Below are 23,650 nucleotides of genomic sequence, written 5' to 3' on the forward strand. Positions count from 1 at the left end.
AGAGCTTATTAGAAACACAGAATCTCAGACCTCCTGCTCAGCATGTGCACTTCACACATGGTCCCCAAGTGACTAATTAAAATTTGAGAAGCTCTGGTCTACATGAAGTCTGCTTCTACATGACTTCAACTTAATTCATTCTCCAGAAATCTCAACCTCTGTTTCCTCACGTGAACACGTCCCCTCAAACTGAAATGGCATTAGAAGTTGGAAACCTTCCTGTGGACTCTCTATGAGGCTGTGGGTTCCTTGGTCTCCCCCATCACGCCCCCTGTTCTCTCTTTCTTTCCAGCTCTCTTGTTTTGTCCCATGTGACACCATGCTGGAAAGCAGCACATTTTGTATGAAACCAATTTGCACACATTACAGCTGAGCATCTATGCCCACGCTCCCCCAGAGGATGACACACTATTCTGCACACCCAGGGACCACAGTTCTGAACGTCTTCCTAATAACAAGTAAACAGGAAGAGGCGAGAACTTTGCTGTTCTTCTCTGACAAGTTTTGGTGCAAGAAGCTCACTTCCAATTCACTGTCTATGTCAAATACTCTCCCTTTATCTAAAGACCTTCATTACTTATTGCCCCCTTCCCCCACAGACCTGTGCTTCCTTTTCTTCATTTCCTCCGTGTGCCCTCTGCCTCTCTCATCCTTCATTCCCTCTTGCCTCTTATTTCTTGACTTTATTTAGGTCATAGAGTATCTTGAAACAGAACTAATAATTTGTTTTTGGTCATGTGTCACATGGAATCTTAATTCCCTGAGCAGGGATTGAAACTGAACCACCTGCATTGGAGAGTCTTAACCCGACAAAGTCTTAAACATTGGACTGCAAAGTAAGTCTAGAACTAATAATTTAGCTCCTTAAACCAGATTCTCAATGTAACCTGTAGTAGACACCTGATAAGATACATAATTGCCCTCCTTTTCTCGTCTTTTTTTCTCACTACCCATCTGACAGGTGATTTTCTTTGCCTATTAGAATGTATCAGCATTCCCATTTTCAATCAACGTTCTGTCAAATGATTTTTCTGTAAAATACAGTTCTTACCTTCTACTTGTCCAATTAATGTCTTTTTTCCTCTTTGACCCGCAGTTCCAGGTAAATGATCCACATACTTCTGTGGAAGGTTCTCAGAGATACTCTGCTAGAATGGATGATAACAATGAGTTGCATGAAGTTTTCCTAATCACTTTTGAAGAAATACCCTACTTTTAACCTGGTTAAGACAGGTTTTGCCAAGATCCCACAGTTGCTATATGACAGAACCAGGATGCTGAATTCAAACACGGTGCTGCATCACCAAGCAGTGGCTGCCACATCTAAGAGATCAGGCCCTTCTTATCTCCTTCCATAGCTGCCACCTTCAAACAGGGCACCGTTATTTTATGTTACTTCATGTTACTTCAAGTACTCTGCACGTGCTACTTAAGATATGCAAAATGGTTTGCACTTACTAAAACATCACTAAAGCTAACTGCTGTTATTGTAGCCCCACATATTTATTACTATTTCCCATGCTTTTGCTTCTCTTGAAACTTTCCTTGCAGATCAACTTGACAATCCAAATGTAGCAATACTTTCAAGCCTCAAGCACTATCTTGTCAATGTCGATTTGGTAAAAAAAAAAAACACAGTAGAAATAAAAATCAAAACTACACTGAGATACCACCTCACACCAGGCAGAATGGTCATTATCCAAAAGTCTGTTACCTCTGCTGCTGCTTAGTCGCTTCAGTCATGTCTGACTCTGTGCCACATTAGGACTGAAGCCTTCCAGGCTCCCCTGTCCATTGGATCCTCCAGGCAAGAATACTGGAGTGGGTTGTCATGCCCTCCTTTCCGACTCAGGGATCAAACCCAGGTCTCCCACTGAAGACAGATTCTTTACTGCTCAGCCACAGTGAGATACCACTTCACACCAGTCAGAATGGCCATCAAAAAAAACACTACAAACAATGAATGCTGGAGAGGGTGTGGGGGGAAAGGGAACATTCTTGAACTGCTGATGGCAAGATAAATTGATACAACCACTATGGAAGATGGTATGCAGGTTCCTTAAGAAACTAGGAATAAAACCACCGTATGTCCCAGCAATCCCACTCCTAGGAGTATACCCTGAAGAAACCAAAATGGAAAGAGACACATACACCCCGATGTTCACTGCAGTGCTGTTTATGATAGCTAGAACATGGAAGTAACTTAGATGGCCATTGACAGATGAATGGATGAAGATGTTGTGGTACATATATGCAAATGAACATTACTCAGCTGTAAAGAGGAATGCATTTGAGTCAGTTCTATTGAGGTGGATGAACCTAGATCTTATTATACATAGTGAAGTAAGCCAGAAAGAGAAATATAAATATCTGATACTAACACATATGTATGGAGTCTAGAAAGATGGTACTGACAAATTTATTTGCAGGGCAGCAATGGAGAAACAGACAGAGAGAACAAACTTAGAGACACGGGTGAAGGGAAAGAGGGGAGAGGGTGAGATGGATGGAAAGAGTAACATGGAAACTAACAATTCCATATATAAAATAGATAGCCAATGGGAATTTGCCCCATCACTCAAGGAACTCAAAGAGTGGCTCTTCAACAATTCAGAAGGGTGGGATGGAGAGGGAGATTGGAGGGGGGTTTGGGAGGGAGTGAACATGGGTGTACCTAAGACTTATTCTTGTTGATGTCTGACAGCAAACAATAAAATTCTGGAAAGCAATTATTCTTCATTTAAGAATAAATGATTTTTTTTTAAAACCCTATTTGAACATTCAGATGGTTTACTGCCTCTCTCCCTGTAAACAGCACACTAACGACTGTAACGTCTTATCTATGTCTTCTGGAATGGCAGGTAAAGATTAGAGGAATGACCTAGATATAAAAAAAGGAGTAAGACTATGATTATCCAAGTTGAAGGTTTAAAAGTTTTCAAATACATTTATGATGATCAACAAGGACTCAATATTCACATTGGGAAAGAAAAAAACAACTAAAAAAACCAAGTAACCACAATGACTAATTTTTCTATATGGAAGAATTTACACGTTAGTTTCACATAACACAGAATTTACATGGTAATTTCACATCTATGAACACTGAAATCAATAAAGTTTCTTAAAATTAATATGGGGGGGGGGGGCGCGGTCCTAAGATGGCAAAGGAATAGGATGAGCAGACCACTTTCTCCCTCACAAGTTCATTGAAAGAACATGTGAACGTTGAGCAAATTCTACAAAACAACTTCTGAATGCTGGCAGAGGACATCAGGCACCCAGAAAGGCAGCCCATTGTCTTCAAAAGGAGGTAGGACAAAATATAAAGGATAAAAAGAGAGACAAAAGAGGTAGGGACAGAGATCCATCCCAGAGAGGGAGTCTTAAAAGGGGAGAAGTTTCCAAATATCAGGAAACACTCTCACTGGCGGGTCTGTGGGGAGTTTTGGAATCTCAGAGGGCAACATAACCAGGAGGAAAATTAAATACATAAATAAATTAAACCCACAGATCACGTGCCTAACTGGAACTCCCTGTGCTTGCATTCACCACCAGCAAGTGGGGGCTGAACAGGGAGGCACGGACTGCACTGCTTAGGGTAAGGACTGGGCCTGAATGCCCTGAGGGGGCAATCTGAAGGAACTAACATGAGATAGCAACCCAAACTGAGGGATAGCCAGAGAGAGAGAGAGGAAAAAAAGAGAGAGAGACAGACAGAGAGAGAACTATCCTGCAAAAAGCCCTAACCTAAGGCACTGCCAGGCCCACTCAAAAAGCAAAGGCATGAGCAAATACCAGAGGAGAGCTAGATGGCTGTGGATCGGCCCATCCCCCACTGGAGACAGGGAAGCAGGAGGTGGGCAGCCAGAGCTGGAAAGAGGCAAACTTGGCCCCAGAGAGGCAGCCTCTATCAAGCAGGCACCCAGTCGCTAACCAAAACCCCTTGGGATTCTGGATGGTTGACTTCTGCCAGGAGGGTTGCAGCCAGAGATCAGCTCCCCAGAAGAGACATAGGGCACACTGGAGACGGGCACACCCGCTGCCACCCAGGACACCGAGCACCTGGGACCAGGGAGGTGACAAGACAAACTCCCCACCTGGGGAGACAGAGCTCGCCAAGCACCTGGTTGCCTGAGCTGCTCGGACCTGGGAAGGGCAAAAAACATAGGCCCAACGGAGTCTGCCCCTTTGTGGACTACCCAAGAAACTGAACCTGAGTGGCTTAGACCTCGGAAGTGCACACAACCCAGGGCCCGCCTCAGATAGTTCCCTGGCAGAGCAACCTAGAGCCTGAGAAGTGTAGAGTGGGAAAGCACATGAGCCATGAGCAGAGGCAAACCCAGTGTGGCCAAGACACTGTAAGCACTCCCCACACATGCCAGTGATATTTGTTTGCAGTGCCCCTCTGTCCCCACAGCAGTACTGAACAAGTGAGCCTAAATAAGTGACCACCTTTGCCCCCTTGTGTCAGGACAGAAATTAGACACTGAAGAGAACAGCAAATGGAAGAAGCTAAAATAAACAGAGGGAACTGCTTTGGAAGTGACAGGTGCAACAGATTAAAACCCTGTAGTTAGCAGCGACTACATTGGAAGGGGCCTATAGATCTTGAGAAGTATAAGCTGGATCAAGGAACTATCTGAAACTGAACTGACCCCACACTGTCCACAACAGCTCCAGAGAAATTCCTAGATATATTTTTACTATTATCATTATTTAAATATAAATACACACACACACACACACACACACACACACACATTATTTTTAAGTTCTCTATTACTCTGTCATGGTCTTTGTAGACCAGGACCTGGGGACTGGAGTCAATGAGAAGAGGTACACAGGGGACCCAAGTCTCGAGTGAAACAAGGGTGCTTTGTTTGCAGAAAAGCATGTTTATATATCTTCATACAAGGCAGCTTTAGGCAGTAAAAAACAAACAAAAAAAAAAAACTGAGCAAAAACAAAGCCAAGCAAATAAGCATCTTCGAAGGGCCAGAAAGCATTGCATGTCTGCATAACTGAGCAGATCACGTTTCAGTGAAGTCACTGGAGGGAGTCACTGAAGGGACCAAGCAGGTCACCCTTTCTCAGGATCTCAGTCCCAGGAAATGCATGCAGCTCTGCTCATTCCTGCAGCAACTGATGAGGAATAGAGAATCCTTGAGAAATGGCACACAAAAGAAAAGAATAACATACTGGATTCCTTAAAGCTGAACGTCCCCTAAAATTACTCCTTTAATTTTCAATTTTATAACCTACTATTACCTTGGGGAAAAAAGACCCTATTTTTAAAGCAAATTTCATGTATATATTTCATAATTTTTGTGACTTTGTTTTGTTTTTCTAATATCGTATTTTTCAGAGCCTAACCACTACTCTAGATTTTTAATCTTTGCTTTTTGGTATTTGTTATTAATTTTGTACCTTTAAGAACCCAATCTTCAGTATCCATTTTTACTTGGGAGTGTGATTACTGTCTTGATTGTTCTCCCTCCTTTTTGACTCTGCTTTGCCTCCACCAGGTCACCTCTATCTCCTCCCTCCCCCTTCTTTTCTCTACCCAACTCTGTGAATCTCTTTGTGTGTTCCAGACTGTGGAGAATACTTAGGGACCTGATTAATGCCTAGATCTGTCTCTCTCCTTTTCATTCACCCTTTTCTCCTCCTGGTCACCTCTGTCTCCTTCCTCCCTCTTCTCTTCTCTTTGTAACTCCGTGAACCTCTCCAAGGGGTCCAGACTGTGGAGAGCACATAGGGAATTGATTACTGGCTAGCTTGCTCTCTCCCCTTTTGATTCCCCCTCTCCTACTCCTGGTCACCAGATCTATCTCCCTTCTCCGTCTTCTCTTCTCCATGTAACTCTGTGAACCTCTCCAAGTGTTCCTCGCTGTGGAGGAGCTTTTCATCATTAACCTAGATGTTTTATCATTTGTGCTGTATAGATGGAGAAGTCTTGAGGCTACTGTAAGAATAAGACTGAAAACCAGAGACAGGAGGCTTAAGTCCAAAACCTGAGAATACCAGAGAACTCCTGACTCCTGGGAACATTAATTGATAAGAGCTCATCCAAAGGCCTCCATACCTACACTGAAACCAAGCACCACCCAAGAGCCAACAAGTTCCAGAGCAAGACAAGCCACACAAATTCTCCAGCAATGCAGGAACATAGACCTGAACTTCAATATACAGGCTGCCCAAAGTCACACCAAACCCATAGACATCCCAAAATTCACTGCTGGACACTTCATTGCACTCCAGACAGAAGAAATCCAGCTCCACACACCAGAACACCGACACAAGATTCCCTAACCAGGAAATCTTGACAAGCCAACCATCCCACCCCACCCACAGTGAGAAACCTCCACAATAAAGAGGAACCACAACTGCCAGAATACTGAAGGGCCACCCCAAACACAGCAATCTAAACAAGATGAAAAAGCAGAGAAATACTCAGCAGGTAAAGGAACATGATAAATATCCATGAAACCAAACAAAAGATGAGGAGATAGGGAGTCTACCTGAAAAAGAATTCAGAATAATGATAGTAAAAATGATCCAAAATCTTGAAAACAAAATGGAGTTACAGATAAATATCCTGGAGCCAAGGATTGAGAAAATGCAAGACATGTTTAACAAGGACCTAGAAGAAATAAAAAAGAGTCAATCAATAATGAATAATGCAATAAATGAGATCAAAAACACTCTGGAGGGAACCAACAGTTGAATAGTGGAGGAAGAAGATAGGATAAGTGAGGTAGAAGGTAGAATGGTAGAAATAAATGAAGCAGAGAGGAAAAAAGAAAAAAAGAATTAAAAGAAATGAAGACAACCTCAGAGACCTCTGGGACAATGCTAAACACCCCAACATTCAAGTCAGAGGAGCCCCAGAAGAAGAGGACAAAAAGAAAGGCCATGAGAAAATACTGAAGGTAATAATAGTTGAAAACTTCCCTAAAATGGGGAAGGAAATAGTCATCCAAGTCCAAGAAACCCACAGAGTCCCATACAGGATAAACCCAAGGTGAAACACCCCAAGACGCATATTAATCAAATTAACAAAGATCAAACACAAAGAACAAATATTAAAAGCAGCAAGGGAAAAACAACAAATAATACACAAGAGGATTCCCATAAGGATAACAGTTGATCTTTTGGGACGACCCAGAGGGATGGAATGGGGAGGGAGGAGGGAGGAGGGTTCAGGATGGGGAACACATGTATACCTGTGGCAGATTCATTTTGATATTTGGCAAAACTAATACAGTTATGTAAAGTTTAAAAATAAAATAAAATTAAAAAAAAAAGAAAAGAAAAGAAACTCTTCAGGCCAGAAAGGAATGGCATGACATACTTAAAGTGATGAAAGAGAAAAACCTACAACCCAGATTAAGCTTTACAGATAAGCAAAAGCTGAGAGAATTCAGCACCACCAAACCAGCTCTCCAACAAATGCTAAAGGATCTTCTCTAGACAGGAAACACAGAAAGACTGTATAAACTTGAAACCAAAACAACAAAGTAAATGGCAACGGGATCATACTTATCAATAATTAACTTAAATGTAAGGGGGTTGAGCGCCCCAACCAAAAGTCAAAGACTGGCTGAATAGATACAAAAATTAGACCCCTATATATGTTGTCTACAAAAGACCACTTCAAAACAGGGGACACATACAGACTGAAAGTGAAGGGCTGGAAAAAGTTATTTGATGCAAATGGAGACCAAAAGATAGCAGGAGTAGCAATACTCATATCCGATAAAATAGAGTTTAAAATAAAGCCTGTGAAAAGAGACAAAGAAGGAAACTACATAATGACCAATGGATCAATCCAAGAAGAAGAAATAACAATTATAAATATATATGCACCAACATAGGAGCGCCACAATATGTAAGGCAAATGCTAACAAGTATGAAAGCCGAAATTAACAATAACACAATAATAGTGCGAGACTTTAATACCCCACTCACACCTATGGATAGATCATCTAAACAGAAAATTAACAAGGAAACACAAACTTTAATGATACAATGGACCAATTAGACCTAAATGATATCTATAGGACATTTAACCCCAAAACAATGAATTTCACCTTTTTCTTCTCAAGTGCACATGGAACCTTCTCCAGAATAGATCACATCCTGGGTCATAAATCTAGCCTTGGTAAATTCAAAAAAATTGAAATAATTCCAAACCTCTCTTCTAACCACAATGCAGTAAGATTAGACGTCAATTACAGGAGAAAAACTATTAAAAATGCCAACATATGGAGGCTGAAGAACATGGTTCTGAATAACCAACAAATCACAGAAGAAATCAAAAAAGAAATCAAAATATGCATAGAAACGAAGGAAAATGAAAACCAAACAACCCAAAATCTATGGGACACTGTAAAAGCAGTGTTAAGGGGAAGGCTCATAGCAATACAGGCTTACCTCAAGAAACAAGAAAAAAGTCAAATAAATAACCTAACTCTACACCTAAAGCAACTAGAAAAGGAAGAAATGAAGAACCCTGGGGTTAGTAGAAGGAAATAAATCTTAAAAATTAGAGCAGAAAGAAATGCAAAAGAAACAAAAGAGACCATAATAAACAAAGCTAAAAGCTGTTTCTTTGAGAAGATAAGTAAAATTGACAAACCACTAGCCAGACTCATCAAGAAACAAAGGGAGAAAAATCAAATCAACAAACTTAGAAATGAAAATGGAGAAATCACAACAGATAACACAGAAATACAAATGATTATAAGAGACTACTATCAGCAACTATATGCCAATAAAATGGACAACTTGGAAAAAATGGGCAAATTCTTAGAAAAGTATAACTTTCCAAAACTGAACCAGAAAGGAATAGAAAATCTTAACAGACCCATCACAAGCATGGAAATTGAAACTGTAATCAGAAATCTTCCAGCAAACAAAAGCCCAGGTCCAGACAGCTTCACAGATGAATTCTACCAAAAATTTAGAGAAGAGCTAACACCTATCCTACTGAAACTCTTCCAGAAAATTGCAGAGGGAAGTAAACTTCCAAACTCATTCTAGGAGGCCACCATCACCCTAATACCAAAATCAGACAAAGATGCCACACACACACACACAAAGAAAACTACAGGCCAATATCACTGATGAACATAGATGCAAGGATCCTTACCAAAATTCTAGCAAACACAATCCAACAACATATTAAAAAGATCATACATCATGACCAAGTGGGCTTTATCCCAGGGATGCAAGGATTTTTCAATATCCGCAAATCAATCAATGTAATACACCACATTAACAAATTGAAAGATAAAAACCATATGATTATTTCAACAGATGCAGAGAAAGCCTTTGACAAAATGCAACATCCATTTATGATAAAAAACTTTCCAGAAAGCAGGAACAGAAGGAACATACCTCAACATAATAAAAACTATATATGACAAACTTACACCAAACATTATCCTCAGTGGTAAAAAATTGAAAGCATTTCCCCTCAAGTCAGGAACAAGAAAAGGGTACCCACTCTCACCACTACTAATCATCATAGTTTTCGAAGTTTTGGCCACAGCAATCAGAGCAGAAAAATAAATAAAAGGAATCCAAATTGGAAGAGAAGAAGAAAACTTTCACTGTTTGCAGATGACATGATCTTCTACATAGAAAACCCTAGAGATTCCACCAGAAAATTACTAGAGCTAATCAATGAATATAGTAAAGTTGCAGGATATCAAATTAACACACAGAAATCCCTTGCATTCCTATACATGAACAATGAGAAAACATAAAGAGAAATTAAGAAAACAATTCCATTCACCATTGCAATGAAAAGAATAAAATACTTAGAATATACCTACCTAAAGAAACAAAAGACATATAGATAGATAGATAGATAGAAAATTATAAAACACTGGTGAAAGAAATCAAAGAGGACACAAATGGAGAAATATACCATGTTCATGGATTGGAAGAATCAATAAAGTGAAAATGAGTATACTACCCAAAGCAATCTCTAGATTCAATGCAATCGCTATCAAGCTCCTGACGGTATTTTTCACAGAACTAGAACAAATAATATTACAATTTGTATGGAAATACAAAAAATCTTCGAATAGCCAAAGCAATCTTGTGAAAGAAGAATGGAACTGGAGGAATCAACCTGCCTGACTTCAGGCTATACTACAAAGCTACAGTCATCAAGGCAGTATGGTATGGGCACAAAGACAGAAATATAAATCAATTGAACAAAATAGAAATCCCAGAGATAAATCCATGAACCTATGGACACCTTATCAATGATAAAGGAGGCAAGAATATACAATGGACAAAAGACAGTCTCTTTAACAAGTGGTGCTGGGAAAACCGGTCAACCACTTGTAAAAGAATGAAACAAGAACACTTTCTAACACCATACACAAAAATAAACTCAAAATGGATTAAAGATCTAAATATAAGACCAGAAACTATAAAGCTCCTAGAGGAAAACATATCTCTCTGACATAAATCACAGCAGGGTCCTCTATGACCCACCTCCCAGAGTAATGGAAATAAAAGCAAGAATAAACAAATGGTACCTAATTAAACTTAAAGGCTTTTTCACAATGAAGGAAACTATAAGGATGGTGAAGAGATAGCCTTCAGAATGGGAGAAAATAATATCAAATGAAGCAACTGACAAAGAATTAATCTCAAAAATATAGAAGCAGCTCCTGCACCTCATTCCAGAAAAATAAATGACCCAATCAAAAAGTGGGCCAAAGAACTAAAGAGACATTTCTCCAAAGAAAACATACAGATGGCTAACAAACACATGAAAAGATGCTCAACATCACTCATTATCAGGAAAATGCAAATCAAAACCACCATGAGGCACCATCTCACGTCGGTCAGAGTGGATGTTATCCAAAAGTCTACAAACAATAAATGCTGGAGAGAGTGTGGAGAAAAGGGAACCCTCTTACACTGTTGGTGGGAATGCAAACTAGTACAGCCACTATGGAGAAGTGTGGAGATTCCTTAAAAAACTGGAAATAGAACTGCCATACGACCCAGCAATCCCACTGCTGGGCATACACACTGAGGAAACCAGAAGTGAAAGAGACACGTGCACCCCAATGTTCATCGCAGCACTGTTTATAATAGCCAGGACATGGAAGCAACCTAGATGTCCATCAGCAGATGAGTGGATAAGAAAGCTGTGGTACATATACACAATGGAATATTAGACAGCCATTAAAAAGAATACATTTAAATCAGTGCCAATGAGGTGAATGAAACTAGAGCCTATTATACAGAGTGAAGTAAGCCAGAAAGAAAACCACCAATACAGTATACTAACGCATATATATGGAATTTAGAAAGATGGTAATGATAACCCTATATGTGAGACAGCAAAAGAGACACAGATATAAAGAACAGTCTTTTGGACTCTATGAGAGAAGGCAAGGGTGGGATGACTTGAGAGAATAGCACTGAAACATGTATATTATCATATGTGAGACAGATCATCAGTCCAGGTTCGATGCATGAGACAGGGTGCTCAGGGCTGGTGCACTGGGATGACCCAGAGGGGTGGGATGGGGAGGGAAGTGGGAGGGGAGTTCAGGATGGGGAACACATGTACATCCATGGCTGATTCATGTCCGTGTATGGGAAAACCACTACAATATTGTAAAGTAACTAGCCTCCAATAAAAATTACATGGAATGTACATGTTGTTAGAGATATTTTTAAAAGAAAAATTATCTTCCACAGATAATTTTATAAACTCTGCTGGTAATTTTTCTTTCTTTATGATTTAATAATAACAAGTAGCCTATATAAGAAAAAAAGCATAAATCGTGATTTCATTCATTTAATGTATGTAATTACCCATTATTTGCTGACATTCAGAAAAAAGAAATCAGAATCTCTCCAGAGGAAAAAATATACTTCTACATTTCTTCTTTCAGACTATTGCAGCTGAAATTTTCTCATTTAATGAAGAGAGATTTAGAATTTCATTTATAAAATTATAAATTATAATTTTAGTAAAAAGAATAGATAAAATGCTTATGTATTTCCTCTTTATTTTCAGAAAGATCTAAAACATCCACCAAGGTTATAGCAAACAGTAAGATAAATTAAATAAGTGCATTAAGTATTTAGCATTGGACATGACTGAGCGACTGAACTGAAGCTAGAAACCATAACAAACAGAAGTACCAGAAATTCTTAATTCATAATACATATCCAAAGGTCTAAAACACGGCTCATCTTGAATTATCTCTAAACAAAAGTTTTGCTAGGATAAATAGAAGACATCGCTTCATTAATTTCAAAGTGAGAATTTTTTTTTTAAAGAGAAATCACTTCAAATTTAAATAAACTTCCAGAGGGAACTATATTAAATACACACACACACACACACACACAAATACACAAGTATAAACAAATCACATTGCTGTACACCTGAAACTTACACAGTATTTTAAGCTGACTACACTTCAATTCAACGAAAAAACGAGAACCACCACCAACCTCGAAAACAACCATCAAAAAAAAAGTGAACACATTTTTTTAAGTTCTTCATAAAAATCAGCTATATGTCTTTCAAAAGAGTATGAGCATTGTTTTTTTACAATCTCACTTTCTCTTCTTAAGTTGAATTTGAAATAATTTCTTGCATATTTATAATATAGAGTTCCTGGTCTGACTGACCCCACTATTTCTGTTGTGTTTGTATAATATCTGTCTCATCTTCATCCTCATTCCATCTTATATTCATCTTGTCCTTCTTAAAGGAATTCTTCCCCTTCATCCTCCTCCCCAGCTTCATATTCATCTAGTTGTTTTTCCTCAGTGCTTTGTAATTCTTTTCTTTCATAATGGCATACTTCTTATGACAATATTTATAAATCTGAATCATGCACATGTATGGCTTTTATTATCATGCCATTTCATATTGTGACTTTGAGGGCTTCTATTTCTGCGGTGGGATCTTTTTTGTCACCATAAGGATCAGGGGACTGGTATGTGAACAAATACAGGGAAAGAAGAGTTACAAACAGAACAACTTACCTTTGTACAAACAAGGCCTGCTACAGACTTGAGAAGTTTTGAAACAGGCTCAGGCGATGGGAAGGCAGGATGACAGATGCCCTCAAACCAGGGTGATGGTTTGGGAAATGTTTCAACCACATCTTCAACATTACTATCAGAATTACTGTCCTGAGAGAAAGTTGTACTCTCTGGTCTCAAAATGCCACATTTTGCTTCTAGTACAGTGAAAACAGGAGTACATGAGAACATGTGTCATTTCAAATCAAGGAATAACACCAGGAGGACAGTCTTCAAATAACTTACTGTTTCTCTTGGATTGCTGAGAAGCCTTTATTAGCCTTGTTAACTTTGATTTCAAGATATGCTGGAGAAGAAAATAAGAGCTTGAAGAATACAACAAGTATTAACCTGAATAAAAGAATTATAACATCCCCCGTTCCTCTATGATCTAACATAAAGAGCACAGGCTCTGGAGTCATTCAGATGTGGATTCAAATCCCAGTTCTGTCACTGACCTGATCATGGGGAAAGGATTATGACAGATAACATCAGAAGCCCCAGATGTTCCTCTCCTTACCCCTAATTGACTGCTATACAAATACTAGGACACCCACTAGATTACTTTCGCTACCAAAATGTTCTAGAGTAATAATTTATCCCCGGTAGTTTAGCTGCTGCTGCTGCTAAGTCACTTCAGTCGTGTCCAACTCTGTGCGACCCCATAGACAGCAGCCCACCAGGCCCCGCCATCCCTGGGATTCTCCAGGCAAGAACACTGGAGTGGGTTGCCATTTCCTTCTCCAGTGCATGAAAGTGAATAGTGAAAGTGAAGTTGCTCAGTCGTGTCCAACTCTTAGCGACCCCATGGACTTCAGCCTACCAGGCTCCTCCGCCCATGGAATTTTCCAGGCAAGAGTACTGGAGTGGGTTGCCATGCCTTCTCCACCGGTAGTTTAGAGCGCTATTGAAAAACTAAGACATTTAAATTAATTGCTATATTTTGAAATTTGCTTCCATGATTAATATATACATGGATTATCACTTGTGAAGGGAAATACAAAAGTTTAGGTTTTAACAGAACCTTATTTAGATGGGCTAGAACTGCAAACACGATAAGCTACTTCTGTTTGTCAAACAGCTAGAGACCAATGAAACAGGGAAAGAAATTCAGCTGCTTCCATGAAACAGGGAAAAAACAAGGTTTAACCCATAGGGCAATGATCATGAATGAAAGCCACACTCTAAATAGACAGCCATAAGCAAACATGTTCACAATAGAGACAGAGAGAGATGGACTGAAATAACAGACACTGAAGAAATGTGTTCTGCAAGGAAAAATTAGGTTAACAGTAAATATTAAAAAAAATTTTTTTTTAAGGTAGAAGAGAAAGAAGAAAGGAAAAAGTGAGACATTCCTAGTCAAGAACAAACTTTACAGGGAAAAAAAGTATAATAAGGTATGTGGAGAAACACATATATTTAGAATTTATATACAGTAGATCAGTAACGTATCAGTATTCTTAAGGATATACTATGAGCAAAGCCTCTGTTTCATATGATTTTATTAATATATTTTTATGCATCTACACTGTTCTTCAAATTTTATGAAAATATCAACATCAGTTCAGCTCAGTTCAGTTGCTCAGTTGTGTGCAACTCTCTGTGATCCCATGGACTGCAGCACACTAGGTTTCCCTGTTCATCACCAACTCTCAGAGGTTTTACAAACTCTTGTCCATTGAGTTGAGGATGCCATCCAACCATTTCATCCTCTGTCATCCCCTTCTCCTCCAGCCTTCAAACTTTCCCAGAACCGGTATTTTCCAATGAGTCAGTTCCTCACATCAGATGACTAAACTATTGGAGTTTCAGCTTCAGCATCAGTCCTTTCAATGAATATTAAGGACTGATTTCCTTTAGAATGGACTAATTGGATCTCCTTGCAGTCCAAGGGACTCTGAAGAGTCTTCTCCAATACCACAGTTCAAAAGCAGCAATTATTCGGTGCTCAGCCTGCTTTATAGTCCAACTCTCACATCCATACATGACTACTATAAAAACCATAGCTTAGACTAGACAGAACTATGTTTGCAAAGTAATGCCCCTGCTTTTCAATCTGCTGTCTAGGTTGGGCATAGCTTTTCTTCCAAGGAGCAAGCGTCTTTTAATTTCATGGCTGCAATCGCCATCTGCAGTGATTTTGGAGCCCCCCAAAAAAAGATGTCTGTCACTGTTTCCATTGTTTCCCTATCTATTTGCCATGAAGTGATGGGACCAGATGCTATGTTCTTAGTTTTCTGAATGTTTTGTTGTAAGTCAACTTTTTCACTCTCCTCTTTCACTTTCATCAAGAGGTTCTTTAGTTCTTATTCAATTTCTGCCATCATGGTGGTGTCATCTGCGTATCTGAGGTTATTGATATTTCTTCTAGCTATCTTGATTCCATCTTGTGCTTCATCCAGCCTGGCATTTTGCATGATGTACTCTGCATATAAGTTAAATAAGCAGGGTGACAATGTATATCCTTGATGTACTCCTTTCCTGATTTGGAACCAGTTTATTGTTCCATACCCAGTTCTAACTGTTGCCTCTTGTCCTGTATACAGATTTCTCCGGAGGCAGGTCAGATGGTCTGGTATTCCCATCTCTGGTTCCTCTGCCTTTTCTAAATCCAGCTTGAACATCTGAAGTTCATGGTTCACGTACTCTTGAAGCCTGGCTTAGAAAATTTTGAACATTACTTTGCTAGCATGTGATATGTGTGCCATTATGCGGTAGTTTGAACATTCTTTGGCATTGCCTTTCTTTGGGATTGGAAGGAAAACTGACCTTTTCCAGTCCTGTGGCCACTGATGAGTTTTCCAGATTTGCTGACATATTGAGTGCAGCACTTTCACAGCATCATCTTTGAGGATTTGAAATAGCTCAACTGCAATTCCATCACCTCCACTAGCTTTGGTCATAGTGATGCTTCTTAAGGCCTACTTGACTTCGCATTCCAGGATGTTTGACTCTAGGTGAGTGATCACACCATCCTGATTATCTGGCTCATAAAGATCTTTTTGGTAGAGTTCTGTGTATTCTTGCCACCTCATCTTAATATCTTCTGCTTCTCTTAGGCCCATACCATTCCATCCTTTATGGTGTCCGTCTTTGCATGAAATGTTCCCATGGTATCTCTAATTTTCTTCAAGAGATCTCTAGTCTTTCCCCTTCTATTGTTTCCTCTATTTCTTTGCAGTCATCACTGAGAAAGGCTTTCTTATCTCTCTTTGCTATTCTTTGGAACTCTGCATTTAAATGGGTATATCTTTCCATTTCTCCTTTGCCTTTTGCTTCTCTTCTTTCTTCAGGTATTTGGAAGGCCTCCTCATACAACCATTTTGCCTTTTTGCTTTTCTTTTTCTTGGGCATGGTCTTGATAACTGCCTCTTGTACAATGTCACGAATCTCCATCCATAATTCTTCAGGCACTCTGTTTATCAGATCTAATCCCTTGAATCTATTTGTCACTTCCATGTCTAATCATAAGAGTAAATACTACATGAAACTAATTTCAGAGCAGGAAAACTAATTTCACAACATAACACTTTACCTTGGTTTTAAAATCTAAGACTTCATTGTTTGAGTAGGCCCTAAATCAATGCCAGGTTTGTTGGGAAACCTTTAAAGCAAAAACATACAATAAAAATGAGTGACCTCATGTCCTTGAACAAAAGAAGAAAAAAAGAAAAAAAAAACAAGTGAAAGTTCGTCAGTATATTAAATGAACTTTCTTGACATTAATAAAACTAATACAATTTTGTAAAGTTTAAAAATAAAATAAAATTTAAAAAAATGTGGCCTGTTTTAAAACAGATTTTTTTTTAATTTTTTTAAAGATTTCTTGATGTGGACCTGGAGAAGGAAATGGCAACCCACTCCACTATTCTTGCCTGGAAACTTCCATGGACTGAGGAGCCTGGTAGGCTACAGTCCATGGGGCCGCAAAGTCGGACACAACTGAGCGACTTCTCTCTCTCTCTCTCTCTCTCTCTCTCTCTCTCTCTCTCTCTCTCTCTCTCTCTCATGTGGACCACTTTTAAAGTCTTTACTGAGTTAGTTCCAATGGTGCTTCTATTTTATCTTTTGGCTGTCTGACCCTGGGTCATGTGAGATCTTAGCTTCTCTGACTGAGTATCGAACCCACACTGCCTACATTGGAAGATGTCTTACTAACCATCTTAACCACTGCACCCCCAGGTGCAGTTTTTCATTACCTATTTCTGAATCCATCTCTCCCAACCTATGAAATATCTAGTTAACATTCATTCTTAGTTTCCATAACAGAGAGTGACAGCCAGTGTATCGGCAGAGCCTAAAAATAATTTTTCACTTAAAGTTCTAATTGCTGAACTGAAAATCCAATTGATGGATTGGAATAATTCTTGTTTGCCCAAACTGGAATAAACCTGATGACTTAAAACAAAGCAGAAGAATAGGCTTTTCCTTCTCCACTGTCTGTTCAAGGTTCAGAGACGAATCTGAGTCCATCCAAAATGGGAGTCCTGGTCCGTCAGCAGGGATACCACTTACTGAGATGGCACCACTTCTCTCCTTTACTCTAAGGGATTACAGGGAGTTTCCCCACAATGTTGAAAACTAAAATGTACACATGTCAAAGAACTAATTTATATCTTTAACTTATATGCTACATAGGTACTTCTCAGTCTCTGCTGAGGGCCATGGGAGTGGACGTGGGAGCCAGGAAGGCCAATTGTCAAATCACAGGTCAGCTCATTTTAACCAGGGTCAATTCATTAACCTCCTGAAACCACAGTTGCCTAATTAAAAGTAGAACACAGCTACTTTACAAAGCTGCTGTGATGACTCTATGAGGTCACAAATGTTAAGCACGTCTAACCCAGAGTAGAACACTCAACAACCATTAGTTTCTCTTCTCCATGTTCCCTTAGTTAAACATATAATTTAAAACATCCATAAAATCCTACTTCCTTTGAAGAGTCCTCTTCAGAACTCTCATCCACTATTAAAGAAAAAAGCAAGATACATTTTAAATCAACGGAAGAAAAATACAGAGTATTAAAACCTCAAGACGGAGGCTTTGTTTAAAAGTTTTCATTTCAAACCACACCTGGAGGCCACACTAGAGGAAGAGAACAGTGGTTGTAGTATACTCGTAGGTTACTAATGCCTAAGAACCACTCCTTCCCTTTATAGTCATCAAATGCCAAACAAAACAACAAAGAAAAGAACTGCTGTTTACAATGACCATAATCCTAACCAAACTCCAGGAAACTGACAGAAAATGATACTATACCATTAATACAATAAGTACTATAAGCTGACAATAGCACGCTTAAACAGCATAGTATTTCTGGATTTCTATTGTCTGGAGCACTGAATAGAGACTATAGATGTCTTGCTGAGACATGATTACTTCTCTGGCTCTTCAGTTCACAATGAAAACGCCCTATCACAGGGAAGCTTGGTCAAAGGCACTGAACCTCACAGCAAGGTAACATCAGAAACAAAAGTCTTCTCTTCCTGGCCCTCTTTCCAAAGGCAAGAGAAGTATGAAAGATGTAGTGATTCCAGGTTTAGAAAGGATAATCTCTTGAAAGGCAGGTGGGGGAGGGCAAATGAGTAAAGGGGCTCAATTCAGTGGTGAGAATGGGGACTAGACTTGTAGTGGTGAGCGAGAAGTAGGGTACACAGACGCTGAACTTTTTTAAAAAGTTCCATATATATATATGGAACTTTTTAAAAAACTTTAAAATCTTTTTTAAAAAGTTCAGCTTCTGTGTATATATATATACTAACATGTTTAAAAAGAATCTGTTGAGACTATCTCCTTCCATTGCTCAGGAGTATCTGGACCACACAGATCAGGATGGCCCAAAGAGTGCTGTGTACTAGTGAGGGATATCATTATATCAGTCCTTTCTATTATATGGCAAATGTTTATAGAAATCATGCTTTTTCAGCTTGGAAGGCATACATCATCACATCCTAAGCTGATGAACAAGGAGAGTTAGGGAAGGATGGAGGGAACCACGGACTCTGATGCTGTTGGACAACATTTTCCAGGGCCGTCATGATCTGATGCTGGAGGGATGACTCACATGCAGTGACTCCACGGGGAAAGATGCACTGCAAGCTTGAGCAAGGAGGGCAGGGGCGGTGATTTTTAAACGTTTTCACCCTGTGACATCAGAACAATGCTTAGTACATAAAAGACACTTGAAATGTATCTGTTTAGTGAACAAATGAACAAATAAATAAGCATGTTTTCTTTGAAAATTTTCTTTAGAAAAATACAGAAATTAACCAGAGAAAAACTCTATTCTGAGCATATTGAAGACCAAGACACTGCCATCTCTGTATCTCCTCTGACTAGTGTAATAGACCAAACTACAGCTCTTTGATAGATGTTTTTGTGGTTCAGTCACCAAATCATGTCTGACTCTTGTGATCCCATGGACTACAGCTCACCAGGCCCTTCTGTCCATGGGATTTCCCAGGCAAGAATATGGGAATGGGTTGCTATTTTCTTCTCCAGGGGATCTTCCCGACACAGGGATCAAGCCATATCTCCTGCATTGGCAGGTGGATTCTTTACTACTGAGTCACCTGGGAAGCCCCCTTTGATTAGATAGAGGTCTACTCAGTTTAAGGTATCCTTGGATACCCTGTACAATGTGCTGGATGCCACATCCAGTGGACCTAATGCTGTTTTTGTTAATGCAAAGTATTTTTGTGCTTTTATTAGAACCTGCAGAGTCCCAAGTTGTTCTATTTGAATATCTATTATGATAATCTTTTAACTGATGGCAAGAGAACATCTTGTTCTTACAAAACTATACTCTCATGACAATTGTCCAACACACAAAAGAAAATACCTGATCCTAATGAAGTCAACCTATCTCACTCTCTCTGGATCTGTAAGGAATGAAGTTGGTAATCTAGACCTGCTTGGTACAATAGGCAAAATAACTGTTTCTCAACCAGGCATTGCTTTTCTGCCTTCTGTACAATTGGTAGGTATCTTTCAGAAATAATCTCTCACTACTATGCTGCACACTGCCTCAACTTTGCAGTTATTGTTTATCATTTCTTATCCTACCAGGAAGGGATTATTCAAGTTCCCAGTTTTAATGATGGTAACTATTTTAATGAGACTAATCACTACACAGTAAAAGTGAAAGTGAAAGTGAAGTTGCTCAGTCCTGTCCGACTCTTTGCTACCCCATGGACTGTAGCCTGCCAGGCTCCTCTGTCCATGGGATTTTCCAGGCAATAGTACTGGAGTGGATTGCCATTTCCTTCTCCAGGGGATCTTCCCGACCCAGGGATCGAACCCGGGTCTCCTGCATTGTAGACAGATGCTTTACCGTCTGAGCCATCACTCACTAAATGCAAACCATTTTTAAAAATGAAATTTCACTTTCATAAGACATCCAATCTCCTGTACTATGACTATAGATGAAATATACATCATACTCACTTTTTTTTTTTTTTTTGTCTGATTTACACAAAGATCCAATATAGGACTTTAGGGGCCATATTAAAGAGATAGATTTCTTTTCAGACAATACTGTCTTTGATGTTAAATCACCTACAATTAACTTCTTAAAGAATTCTGAATACTAGAGTATAAAGAAATTAATTAAAAAATAAAATACACATGTAATTTATACTACTTTTTTCATAGTTCTTTCATTATTGAAACTTCCTCATTCCTACTTTATCTATGGTAGAATCACCGAGAGTAATTCGGTATCAGATGACATACCTGGGTTGCTATTTTCAGGAGAAGTTTTAGATCTCTTTTCTTTATATTCAGAAATCAGTTGGCGAAAGCTATGTATTAAAAATGCGATAAATAATATTTTAACACTGATACGAAAAAACAACTACCAAATTCTTAGATCGTTTTAGACAATGTCAGAGATAATATTAAAACTTCAATTGTCATATACATTTCAAGTTTCTAAGTTCTACAAACTTTTGTTTAGCATGTAGTAAAGGAGAAAGTAAAGGTATAAATTCACCCTGCTTATTTAACTTATATGAAGAGTACATTATGAGAAATACTAGGGTGGATGAAGCACAAACTGGAATCAAGATTGCCAGGAGAAATATCAATAACCTTAGATATGCAGATGACACGACCCTTATGGCAGAAAGTGAAGAAGAACTAAAAAGCCTCTTGATGAAAGTGAAAGAAGAGAGTGAACAAGTTGGCTTAAAGCTCAACATTCAGAAAACTAAGATCATGGCATTCAGTCCCATCACTTCAAGGCAAATATATGGGGAAACAGTGACTGACTTTGTGTTTTGGGGCTCCAAAATCACTGCAGATGGTGATTGCAGCCAAGAAATTAAAAGACGCTTACTCCTTGGAAAGAAAGTTAGACCAACTTAGCATATTAAAAAGCATAGACATTACTTTCTCAAGATAGGTTCATCTAGTCAAGGTTATGGTTTTTCCAGTAGTCATGTATGGATGTGAGAGTTGGACTATACAGAAAGCTGAGCACAGAAGAATTCATGCTTCTGAACTGCAGTCTTGGAAAAGACTCTTGAGAGTCCCTTGGACTGAAAGGAGATTCAACCAGTCCATCCTAAAGGAAATCAGTTCTGGGTGTTCAATGGAAGAACTGATGTTGAAGGTGAAACTCCAATATTTTGGCCACCTGATGCAAAGAGAAGACTAATTTGAAAAGACCCTGATGCTGGGAAAGATTGAAGGCAGAAGGAGAAGGGGACAACAGAGGATGAGATGGTTGGATGGCATCACCGACTCAGTGGACATGATTTTGGGTAAACCCTGGGAGTTGGTGATCGACAGGGAGGCTTGGCGTGCTATGGTTCATGGGGTCCCAAAGAGTCGAACATGACTGAGCAACTGAACTGAAAGGAAAAAGAAAAGGAAGATGATATAGTCATGAACTCAGGGCAGTACAGCTCCAATAATTAACTAGATTTAGCTTGGCATACGAAAAATCTCTCGAGCTTGTAAATCCTACCTCTATAACCAACTGCTCTTTGTTCCTGGAGGAGTTGTTTCTTTTCAGTTCAAAGTCTTCCTCTACACAACTGGGATATTACTACCTTATTTCAAAAGAGGATTAATAGGATGTAATGAGATAATATATGCCCAAAATGCTTGCAGAAACAGTCAAAGAGTGGAATAATTTCATCTCCAACTTTATTGCTGTAACTACTTTGGAATCCCAAGTAAATCCCAATGTGTGCTTTTTCATACGTTTATCATTCAAGTGTTGCATGAAACTGTTATTAATTCTGGTGATTAGCTGTTCTTTGTGGTTTGTAATTTAGGGAATCTCAGCTTTTAGATAATGTATACCTAAATTTATTTATAACATGTGAATTCACTACATTAGAGAACATAATGATCGCCCATTATTGCAGCTAATTACACCAAGAGCAGAAACCTAATCACAATCAAGACCTGGCCTGGACCACTACTCTTCCTTATCTACCTACTCAAACTCTGAACCAGCAGATCTTTCTGACAATGATGTTTAATCTCCATGTTCCTCTCCAATTCACTTGGAAGACATATCCCTACTCTTACAGTGGGTACTGGCAAGTTCTAGACAGGGCTTACCTCTCTGAATTCCAACTATCTTACTTGAGATTTAGGGATTTCTGCTGAATGCGTTCCTTATGGGGCAGATTCTGAAAACATTTAAGGTGGAGGCAGACAGAAATCCGTTGGAAGATTTTCATTATTACAGGAAAGAGATCCCATGAGGGGCCAAGCATAATTAGGGAATCTCAGGCAAGCTGGCACCCACTACTTTGGGAAGGATGACAGGGAACCTGTGACCTAAGAAAAGGTGCCCCTACAGGACAGAAAGCCGCCTTGAGGTTCAAGTCTAGATACAAAGGAGAAAGGGAAGTCTGCTCAATCCCTGCATGAGCACTTGACCCTCTCTGACAGCATAAAATGGTCCCCCCTGACATCTGATAGAAGAAAAGATAAATAAGAGCCTCAAGGGCACCTCACTGTGAAGATCTAGGCTTCCATGTGGGCTCCACATAAGGTATCTGAGTGAGGGGGGAAGCTAGGTGGCCCAGCTGCCTGAACTGGGTGCTGGAGCTTTGTTTGCAGCAGTGACTGAGCGACAAGTATACATATGAGAACAAAGGAGCTCTCACTCTGAAGTCGACGTGTGCATCACCTTAAAGGCTGGGGAACCTAGGCCCAGAGGGGCAGCCTGGGAGCAAAGGTCAATCATGAGCCCACTGCAGGATGAGTTTTTTTTTTTTTCTTTTAAAATGATTTTATTAAAGGTCTTTATAGAGCCACATCCAGACTCCAGATCCAGCTGCCAAGCAGACCCTGTCAAGACCAGCTGTAGCAGCAGTGCTGCAGCAGTAGAATCAATGCAAGGAACAGAATGATGACAAGGAACTATTTTCTCCCCTCCAAATGACTTGTGGAAGAGGACTGTTTCGTTGATCTTAGGGAATCCTCTGGGTTCTTGGAAAATTCAAGTGGAAGTGTATAGAGAGGCAAGCCCTCAAGGGAAAACAGGATTTGCTGCTGAAATAAACATTGCAAGACCCAAAGAACTAGTTAGAAATA

At 39.4% G+C, this 23,650-nt stretch overlaps 1 pseudogene; it reads right to left on the bottom strand.

The window, feature by feature from the left end:
• The window catches only part of LOC129632079 (ankyrin repeat domain-containing protein 26-like), a 74,485-nt pseudogene that overhangs the window by 40,928 nt on the left and 9,907 nt on the right, over positions 1 to 23,650 (bottom strand).

The sequence above is a fragment of the Bubalus kerabau genome, chromosome 17 (genome assembly GCF_029407905.1).
Source record: "Bubalus kerabau isolate K-KA32 ecotype Philippines breed swamp buffalo chromosome 17, PCC_UOA_SB_1v2, whole genome shotgun sequence".
Classification (NCBI taxonomy): Eukaryota; Metazoa; Chordata; class Mammalia; order Artiodactyla; family Bovidae; genus Bubalus; species Bubalus kerabau.